Below are 7,777 nucleotides of genomic sequence, written 5' to 3' on the forward strand. Positions count from 1 at the left end.
GGGTCTACAGGCTCTGTAGTAGCACTCTACAGGCTCTCCTGTGTCACATATAGTTGTCTTCTGACTCTTGTTGGGGTCTACAGGCTTTGTAGTAGCGCTCTACGGGCTCTCCTATGTCATGTATATTTGTCTTCTGTCTCTTGTTGGGGTCTACAGGCTCTGTAGTAGCGCTCTACAGGCTCTCCTATGTCACGTATAGTTGTCTTCTGTTTTTTGTTGGGGTCTACAGGCTCTGTACTAACGCTCTATGGGTTCTCCTATGTCACGTATAGTTGTCTTCTGGCTCTTGTTGGGGTCTACAGGCTCTGTAGTAGGGCTCTGCTATGTCACGCATAGTTGTCTTCTTTCTCTTGTTGGGGTCTACAGGCTCTGTACTAACGCTCTATGGGTTCTCCTATGTCACGTATAGTTGTCTTCTGGCTCTTGGTGTCTACAGGCTCTGTAGTAGCGCTCTACGGGCTCTCGTATGTCACGTATAGTTGTCTTCTGCTTCTTGTTAGGTTCTACAGGCTCTGTAGTAGCGCTCTACGGGCTCTCCTATGTCACATATAGTTGTCTTCTGTCTCTTGTCGAGGTCTACAGGCTCTGTAGTAGCGCTCAACGGGCTCTCCTATGTCACATATAGTTTTCTTCTGTCTCTTGTTGGGATCCACAGGCTCTGTAGTAGCGCTCTACGGGCTCCCCTATGTCACGTATAGTTGTCTTCTGTCTCTTGTTGAGGTCTACAGGCTCTGTAGTAGGGCTCTACGGGCTCTCCTGTGTCACGTATAGTTGTCTTCTGGCTCTTGTTGGGATCCACAGGCTCTGTAGTAGCGCTCTACGGGCTCTCCTATGTCACGTATAGTTGTCTTCTGTCTCTTGTTGAGGTCTACAGGCTCTGTAGTAGCGCTCTACGGGCTCTCCTGTGTCACGTATAGTTGTCTTCTGGCTCTTGTTGGGGTCTACAGGCTCTGTAGTAGCGCTCTACAGGCTCTCCTGTGTCACGTATAGTTGTCTTCTGACTCTTGTTGGGGTCTACAGGCTTTGTAGTAGCGCTCTACGGGCTCTCCTATGTCACGTATATTTGTCTTCTGTCTCTTGTTGGGGTCTACAGGCTCTGTAGTAGGGCTCTACGGGCTCTGCTATGTCACGCATAGTTGTCTTCTTTCTCTTGTTGGGGTCTACAGGCTCTGTACTAACGCTCTATGGGTTCTCCTATGTCACGTATAGTTGTCTTCTGGCTCTTGGTGTCTACAGGCTCTGTAGTAGCGCTCTCCGGGCTCTCCTATCTCACGTAGTATCGTCGTCTGTCTCTTGTTGGGGTCTACAGGCTCTGTAGTTGCGCTCTACGGGCTCTCCTATGTCACATATAGTTGTCTTCTGTCTCTTGTTGGGGTCTACAGGCTCTGTAGTAGGGCTCTACGGGCTCTCCTGTGTCACGTATAGTTGTCTTCTGGCTCTTGTTGGGGTCTACAGGCTCTGTAGTAGCGCTCTACAGGCTCTCCTGTGTCACGTATAGTTGTCTTCTGGCTCTTGTTGGGGCTACAGGCTCTGTAGTAGCGCTCTACAGGCTCTCGTGTGTCACGTATAGTTGTCTTCTGAATCTTGTTGGGGTCTACAGGCTCTGTAGTTGCGCTCTACGGGCTCTCCTATGTCACATATAGTTGTCTTCTGTCTCTTGTTGGGGTCTACAGGCTCTGTAGTAGGGCTCTACGGGCTCTCCTGTGTCACGTATAGTTGTCTTCTGGCTCTTGTTGGGGTCTACAGGCTCTGTAGTAGCGCTCTACAGGCTCTCCTGTGTCACGTATAGTTGTCTTCTGAATCTTGTTGGGGTCTACAGGCTCTGTAGTAGCGCTCTACGGGCTCTCCTATGTCACGTATAGTTGTCTTCTGTTTTTTGTTAGGTTCTACAGGCTCTGTAGTAGCGGTCTATGGGCTCTCCTATGTCACGTATAGTTGTCTTCTGGCTCTTGTTGGGGTCTACAGGCTCTGTAGTAGGGCTCTACGGGCTCTGCTATGTCACGCATAGTTGTCTTCTTTCTCTTGTTGGGGTCTACACGCTCTGTACTAACGCTCTATGGGTTCTCCTATGTCACATATAGTTGTCTTCTGTCTCTTGTCGAGGTCTACAGGCTCTGTAGTAGCGCTCAACGGGCTCTCCTATGTCACATATAGTTGTCTTCTGTCTCTTGTTGGGATCCACAGGCTCTGTAGTAGCGCTCTCCTATGTCACATATAGTTGTCTTCTGTCTCTTGTTGGGGTCTACAGGCTCTGTAGTAGGGCTCTACGGGCTCTCCTGTGTCACGTATATTTGTTTTCTGTCTCTTGTTGGGGTCTACAGGCTGTGTAGTAGCGCTCTCCGGTCTCTCAATTGTCACGTAGTATCGTCGTCTGTCTCTTGTTGGGGTCTACAGGCTCTGTAGTAGCGCTCTACGGGCTCTCCTATGTCACGTATAGTTGTCTTCTGTCTCTTGTTGGGGTCTACAGGCTCTGTAGTAGCGCTCTACAGGCTCTCCTATGTCACGTATAGCTGTCTTCTGTTTTTTGTTAGGTTCTACAGGCTCTGTAGTAGCGGTCTATGGGCTCTCCTATGTCACGTATAGTTGTCTTCTGGCTCTTGTTGGGGTCTACAGGCTCTGTAGTAGGGCTCTACGGGCTCTGCTATGTCACGCATAGTTGTCTTCTTTCTCTTGTTGGGGTCTACACGCTCTGTACTAACGCTTTATGGGTTCTCCTATGTCACGTATTGTTGTCATCTGGCTCTTGGTGTCTACACGCTCTGTAGTAGCGCTCTATGGGCTCTCGTATGTCACGTATAGTTGTCTTCTGTTTCTTGTTAGGTTCTACAGGCTCTGTAGTAGCGCTCTACGGGCTCTCCTATGTCACGTATAGTTGTCTTCTATCTCTTGTTGGGGTCTACAGGCTCTGTAGTAACGCTCTACGGGCTCTCCTATGTCATGTATAGTTGTCTTCTATCTCTTGTTGGGGTCTACAGGCTCTGTAGTAACGCTCTACGGGCTCTCCTATGTCATGTATAGTTGTCTTCTGTCTCTTGATGGGGTCTACAGGCTCTGTAGTAGCGCTCTACGGGCTCTCCTATGTCATGTATAGTTGTCTTCTGTCTCTTGTTGGGGTCTACAGGCTCTGTAGTAACGCTGTACGGGCTCTCCTATGTCACGTATAGTTGTCTTCTATCTCTTGTTGAAGTCTACAGGCTCTGTAGTAGCGCTCTACGGGCTCTCCTATGTCATGTATAGTTGTCTTCTGTCTCTTGTTGGGGTCTACAGGCTCTGTAGTAGTGCTCTACGGGCTCTCCCGTGTCACGTATAGTTGTCTTCTATCTTTTGTTGAGGTCTACAGGCTCTGTAGTAACGCTCTACGGGCTCTCCTATGTCACGTATAGTTGTCTTCTGGCTCTTGTTGGGGTCTACAGGCTCTGTAGTAACGCTCTACGGGCTCTCCTATGTCACGTATAGTTGTCTTCTGTCTCTTGTTGAGGTCTACAGGCTCTGTAGTAACGCTCTACGGGCTCTCCTATGTCACGTATAGTTGTCTTCTGTCTCTTGTTGGGGTCTACAGGCTCTGTACTAACGCTCTATGGGTTCTCCTATGTCACGTATAGTTGTCTTCTGGCTCTTGTTGGGGTCTACAGGCTCTGTAGTAGGGCTCTGCTATGTCACGCATAGTTGTCTTCTTTCTCTTGTTGGGGTCTACAGGCTCTGTACTAACGCTCTATGGGTTCTCCTATGTCACGTATAGTTGTCTTCTGGCTCTTGGTGTCTACAGGCTCTGTAGTAGCGCTCTACGGGCTCTCGTATGTCACGTATAGTTGTCTTCTGCTTCTTGTTAGGTTCTACAGGCTCTGTAGTAGCGCTCTACGGGCTCTCCTATGTCACATATAGTTGTCTTCTGTCTCTTGTCGAGGTCTACAGGCTCTGTAGTAGCGCTCAACGGGCTCTCCTATGTCACATATAGTTTTCTTCTGTCTCTTGTTGGGATCCACAGGCTCTGTAGTAGCGCTCTACGGGCTCCCCTATGTCACGTATAGTTGTCTTCTGTCTCTTGTTGAGGTCTACAGGCTCTGTAGTAGGGCTCTACGGGCTCTCCTGTGTCACGTATAGTTGTCTTCTGGCTCTTGTTGGGATCCACAGGCTCTGTAGTAGCGCTCTACGGGCTCTCCTATGTCACGTATAGTTGTCTTCTGTCTCTTGTTGAGGTCTACAGGCTCTGTAGTAGCGCTCTACGGGCTCTCCTGTGTCACGTATAGTTGTCTTCTGGCTCTTGTTGGGGTCTACAGGCTCTGTAGTAGCGCTCTACAGGCTCTCCTGTGTCACGTATAGTTGTCTTCTGACTCTTGTTGGGGTCTACAGGCTTTGTAGTAGCGCTCTACGGGCTCTCCTATGTCACGTATATTTGTCTTCTGTCTCTTGTTGGGGTCTACAGGCTCTGTAGTAGGGCTCTACGGGCTCTGCTATGTCACGCATAGTTGTCTTCTTTCTCTTGTTGGGGTCTACAGGCTCTGTACTAACGCTCTATGGGTTCTCCTATGTCACGTATAGTTGTCTTCTGGCTCTTGGTGTCTACAGGCTCTGTAGTAGCGCTCTCCGGGCTCTCCTATCTCACGTAGTATCGTCGTCTGTCTCTTGTTGGGGTCTACAGGCTCTGTAGTTGCGCTCTACGGGCTCTCCTATGTCACATATAGTTGTCTTCTGTCTCTTGTTGGGGTCTACAGGCTCTGTAGTAGGGCTCTACGGGCTCTCCTGTGTCACGTATAGTTGTCTTCTGGCTCTTGTTGGGGTCTACAGGCTCTGTAGTAGCGCTCTACAGGCTCTCCTGTGTCACGTATAGTTGTCTTCTGGCTCTTGTTGGGGCTACAGGCTCTGTAGTAGCGCTCTACAGGCTCTCGTGTGTCACGTATAGTTGTCTTCTGAATCTTGTTGGGGTCTACAGGCTCTGTAGTTGCGCTCTACGGGCTCTCCTATGTCACATATAGTTGTCTTCTGTCTCTTGTTGGGGTCTACAGGCTCTGTAGTAGGGCTCTACGGGCTCTCCTGTGTCACGTATAGTTGTCTTCTGGCTCTTGTTGGGGTCTACAGGCTCTGTAGTAGCGCTCTACAGGCTCTCCTGTGTCACGTATAGTTGTCTTCTGAATCTTGTTGGGGTCTACAGGCTCTGTAGTAGCGCTCTACGGGCTCTCCTATGTCACGTATAGTTGTCTTCTGTTTTTTGTTAGGTTCTACAGGCTCTGTAGTAGCGGTCTATGGGCTCTCCTATGTCACGTATAGTTGTCTTCTGGCTCTTGTTGGGGTCTACAGGCTCTGTAGTAGGGCTCTACGGGCTCTGCTATGTCACGCATAGTTGTCTTCTTTCTCTTGTTGGGGTCTACACGCTCTGTACTAACGCTCTATGGGTTCTCCTATGTCACATATAGTTGTCTTCTGTCTCTTGTCGAGGTCTACAGGCTCTGTAGTAGCGCTCAACGGGCTCTCCTATGTCACATATAGTTGTCTTCTGTCTCTTGTTGGGATCCACAGGCTCTGTAGTAGCGCTCTCCTATGTCACATATAGTTGTCTTCTGTCTCTTGTTGGGGTCTACAGGCTCTGTAGTAGGGCTCTACGGGCTCTCCTGTGTCACGTATATTTGTTTTCTGTCTCTTGTTGGGGTCTACAGGCTGTGTAGTAGCGCTCTCCGGTCTCTCAATTGTCACGTAGTATCGTCGTCTGTCTCTTGTTGGGGTCTACAGGCTCTGTAGTAGCGCTCTACGGGCTCTCCTATGTCACGTATAGTTGTCTTCTGTCTCTTGTTGGGGTCTACAGGCTCTGTAGTAGCGCTCTACAGGCTCTCCTATGTCACGTATAGCTGTCTTCTGTTTTTTGTTAGGTTCTACAGGCTCTGTAGTAGCGGTCTATGGGCTCTCCTATGTCACGTATAGTTGTCTTCTGGCTCTTGTTGGGGTCTACAGGCTCTGTAGTAGGGCTCTACGGGCTCTGCTATGTCACGCATAGTTGTCTTCTTTCTCTTGTTGGGGTCTACACGCTCTGTACTAACGCTTTATGGGTTCTCCTATGTCACGTATTGTTGTCATCTGGCTCTTGGTGTCTACACGCTCTGTAGTAGCGCTCTATGGGCTCTCGTATGTCACGTATAGTTGTCTTCTGTTTCTTGTTAGGTTCTACAGGCTCTGTAGTAGCGCTCTACGGGCTCTCCTATGTCACGTATAGTTGTCTTCTATCTCTTGTTGGGGTCTACAGGCTCTGTAGTAACGCTCTACGGGCTCTCCTATGTCATGTATAGTTGTCTTCTATCTCTTGTTGGGGTCTACAGGCTCTGTAGTAACGCTCTACGGGCTCTCCTATGTCATGTATAGTTGTCTTCTGTCTCTTGATGGGGTCTACAGGCTCTGTAGTAGCGCTCTACGGGCTCTCCTATGTCATGTATAGTTGTCTTCTGTCTCTTGTTGGGGTCTACAGGCTCTGTAGTAACGCTGTACGGGCTCTCCTATGTCACGTATAGTTGTCTTCTATCTCTTGTTGAAGTCTACAGGCTCTGTAGTAGCGCTCTACGGGCTCTCCTATGTCATGTATAGTTGTCTTCTGTCTCTTGTTGGGGTCTACAGGCTCTGTAGTAGTGCTCTACGGGCTCTCCCGTGTCACGTATAGTTGTCTTCTATCTTTTGTTGAGGTCTACAGGCTCTGTAGTAACGCTCTACGGGCTCTCCTATGTCACGTATAGTTGTCTTCTGGCTCTTGTTGGGGTCTACAGGCTCTGTAGTAACGCTCTACGGGCTCTCCTATGTCACGTATAGTTGTCTTCTGTCTCTTGTTGAGGTCTACAGGCTCTGTAGTAACGCTCTACGGGCTCTCCTATGTCACGTATAGTTGTCTTCTGTCTCTTGTTGGGGTCTACAGGCTCTGTAGTAACGCTCTACGGGCTCTCCTATGTCACGTATAGTTGTCTTCTGTCTCTTGTTGGGGTCTACAGGCTCTGTAGTAACGCTCTACGGGCTCGCCTATGTCAGGTATAGTTGTCTTCTGTCTCTTGTTGGGGTCTACAGGCTCTGTAGTAACGCTCTACGGGCTCTCCTATGTCACATATAGTTGTCTTCTGTCTCTTGTTGGGGTCTACAGGCTCTGTAGTAACGCTCTACGGGCTCTCCTATGTCACATATAGTTGTCTTCTGTCTCTTGTTGGGGTCTACAGGCTCTGTAGTAACGCTCTACGGGATCACCTATGTCAGGTATAGTTGTCTTCTGTCTCTTGTTGGGGTCTACAGGCTCTGTAGTAACGCTCTACGGGCTCTCCTATGTCAGGTATAGTTGTCTTCTGTCTCTTGTTGGGGTCTACAGGCTCTGTAGTAACGCTCTACGGGCTCTCCTATGTTACGTATAGTTGTCTTCTGTCTCTTGTTGAGGTCTACAGGCTCTGTAGTAACGCTCTACGGGCTCTCCTATGTCACATATAGTTGTCTTCTGGCTCTTGTTGGGGTCTACAGGCTCTGTAGTAACGCTCTACGGGCTCTCCTATGTCACATATAGTTCTCTTCTGTCTCTTGTCGAGGTCTACAGGCTCTGTAGTAACGCTCTACGGGCTCTCCTATGTCACATATAGTTGTCTTCTTTCTCTTGTTAGGTTCTACAGGCTCTGTAGTAGCGCTCTACGGGCTCTCCTATGTCACATATAGTTCTCTTCTGTCTTTTGTCGAGGTCTACAGGCTCTCCTATGTCACGTATAGTTGTCTTCTGTCTCTTGTTGGGATCTACAGGCTCTGTAGTAGCGCTCTACGGGCTCTCCTATGT

The sequence above is a fragment of the Eleutherodactylus coqui genome, chromosome 5 (genome assembly GCF_035609145.1).
Source record: "Eleutherodactylus coqui strain aEleCoq1 chromosome 5, aEleCoq1.hap1, whole genome shotgun sequence".
Lineage (NCBI taxonomy): Eukaryota > Metazoa > Chordata > Amphibia > Anura > Eleutherodactylidae > Eleutherodactylus > Eleutherodactylus coqui.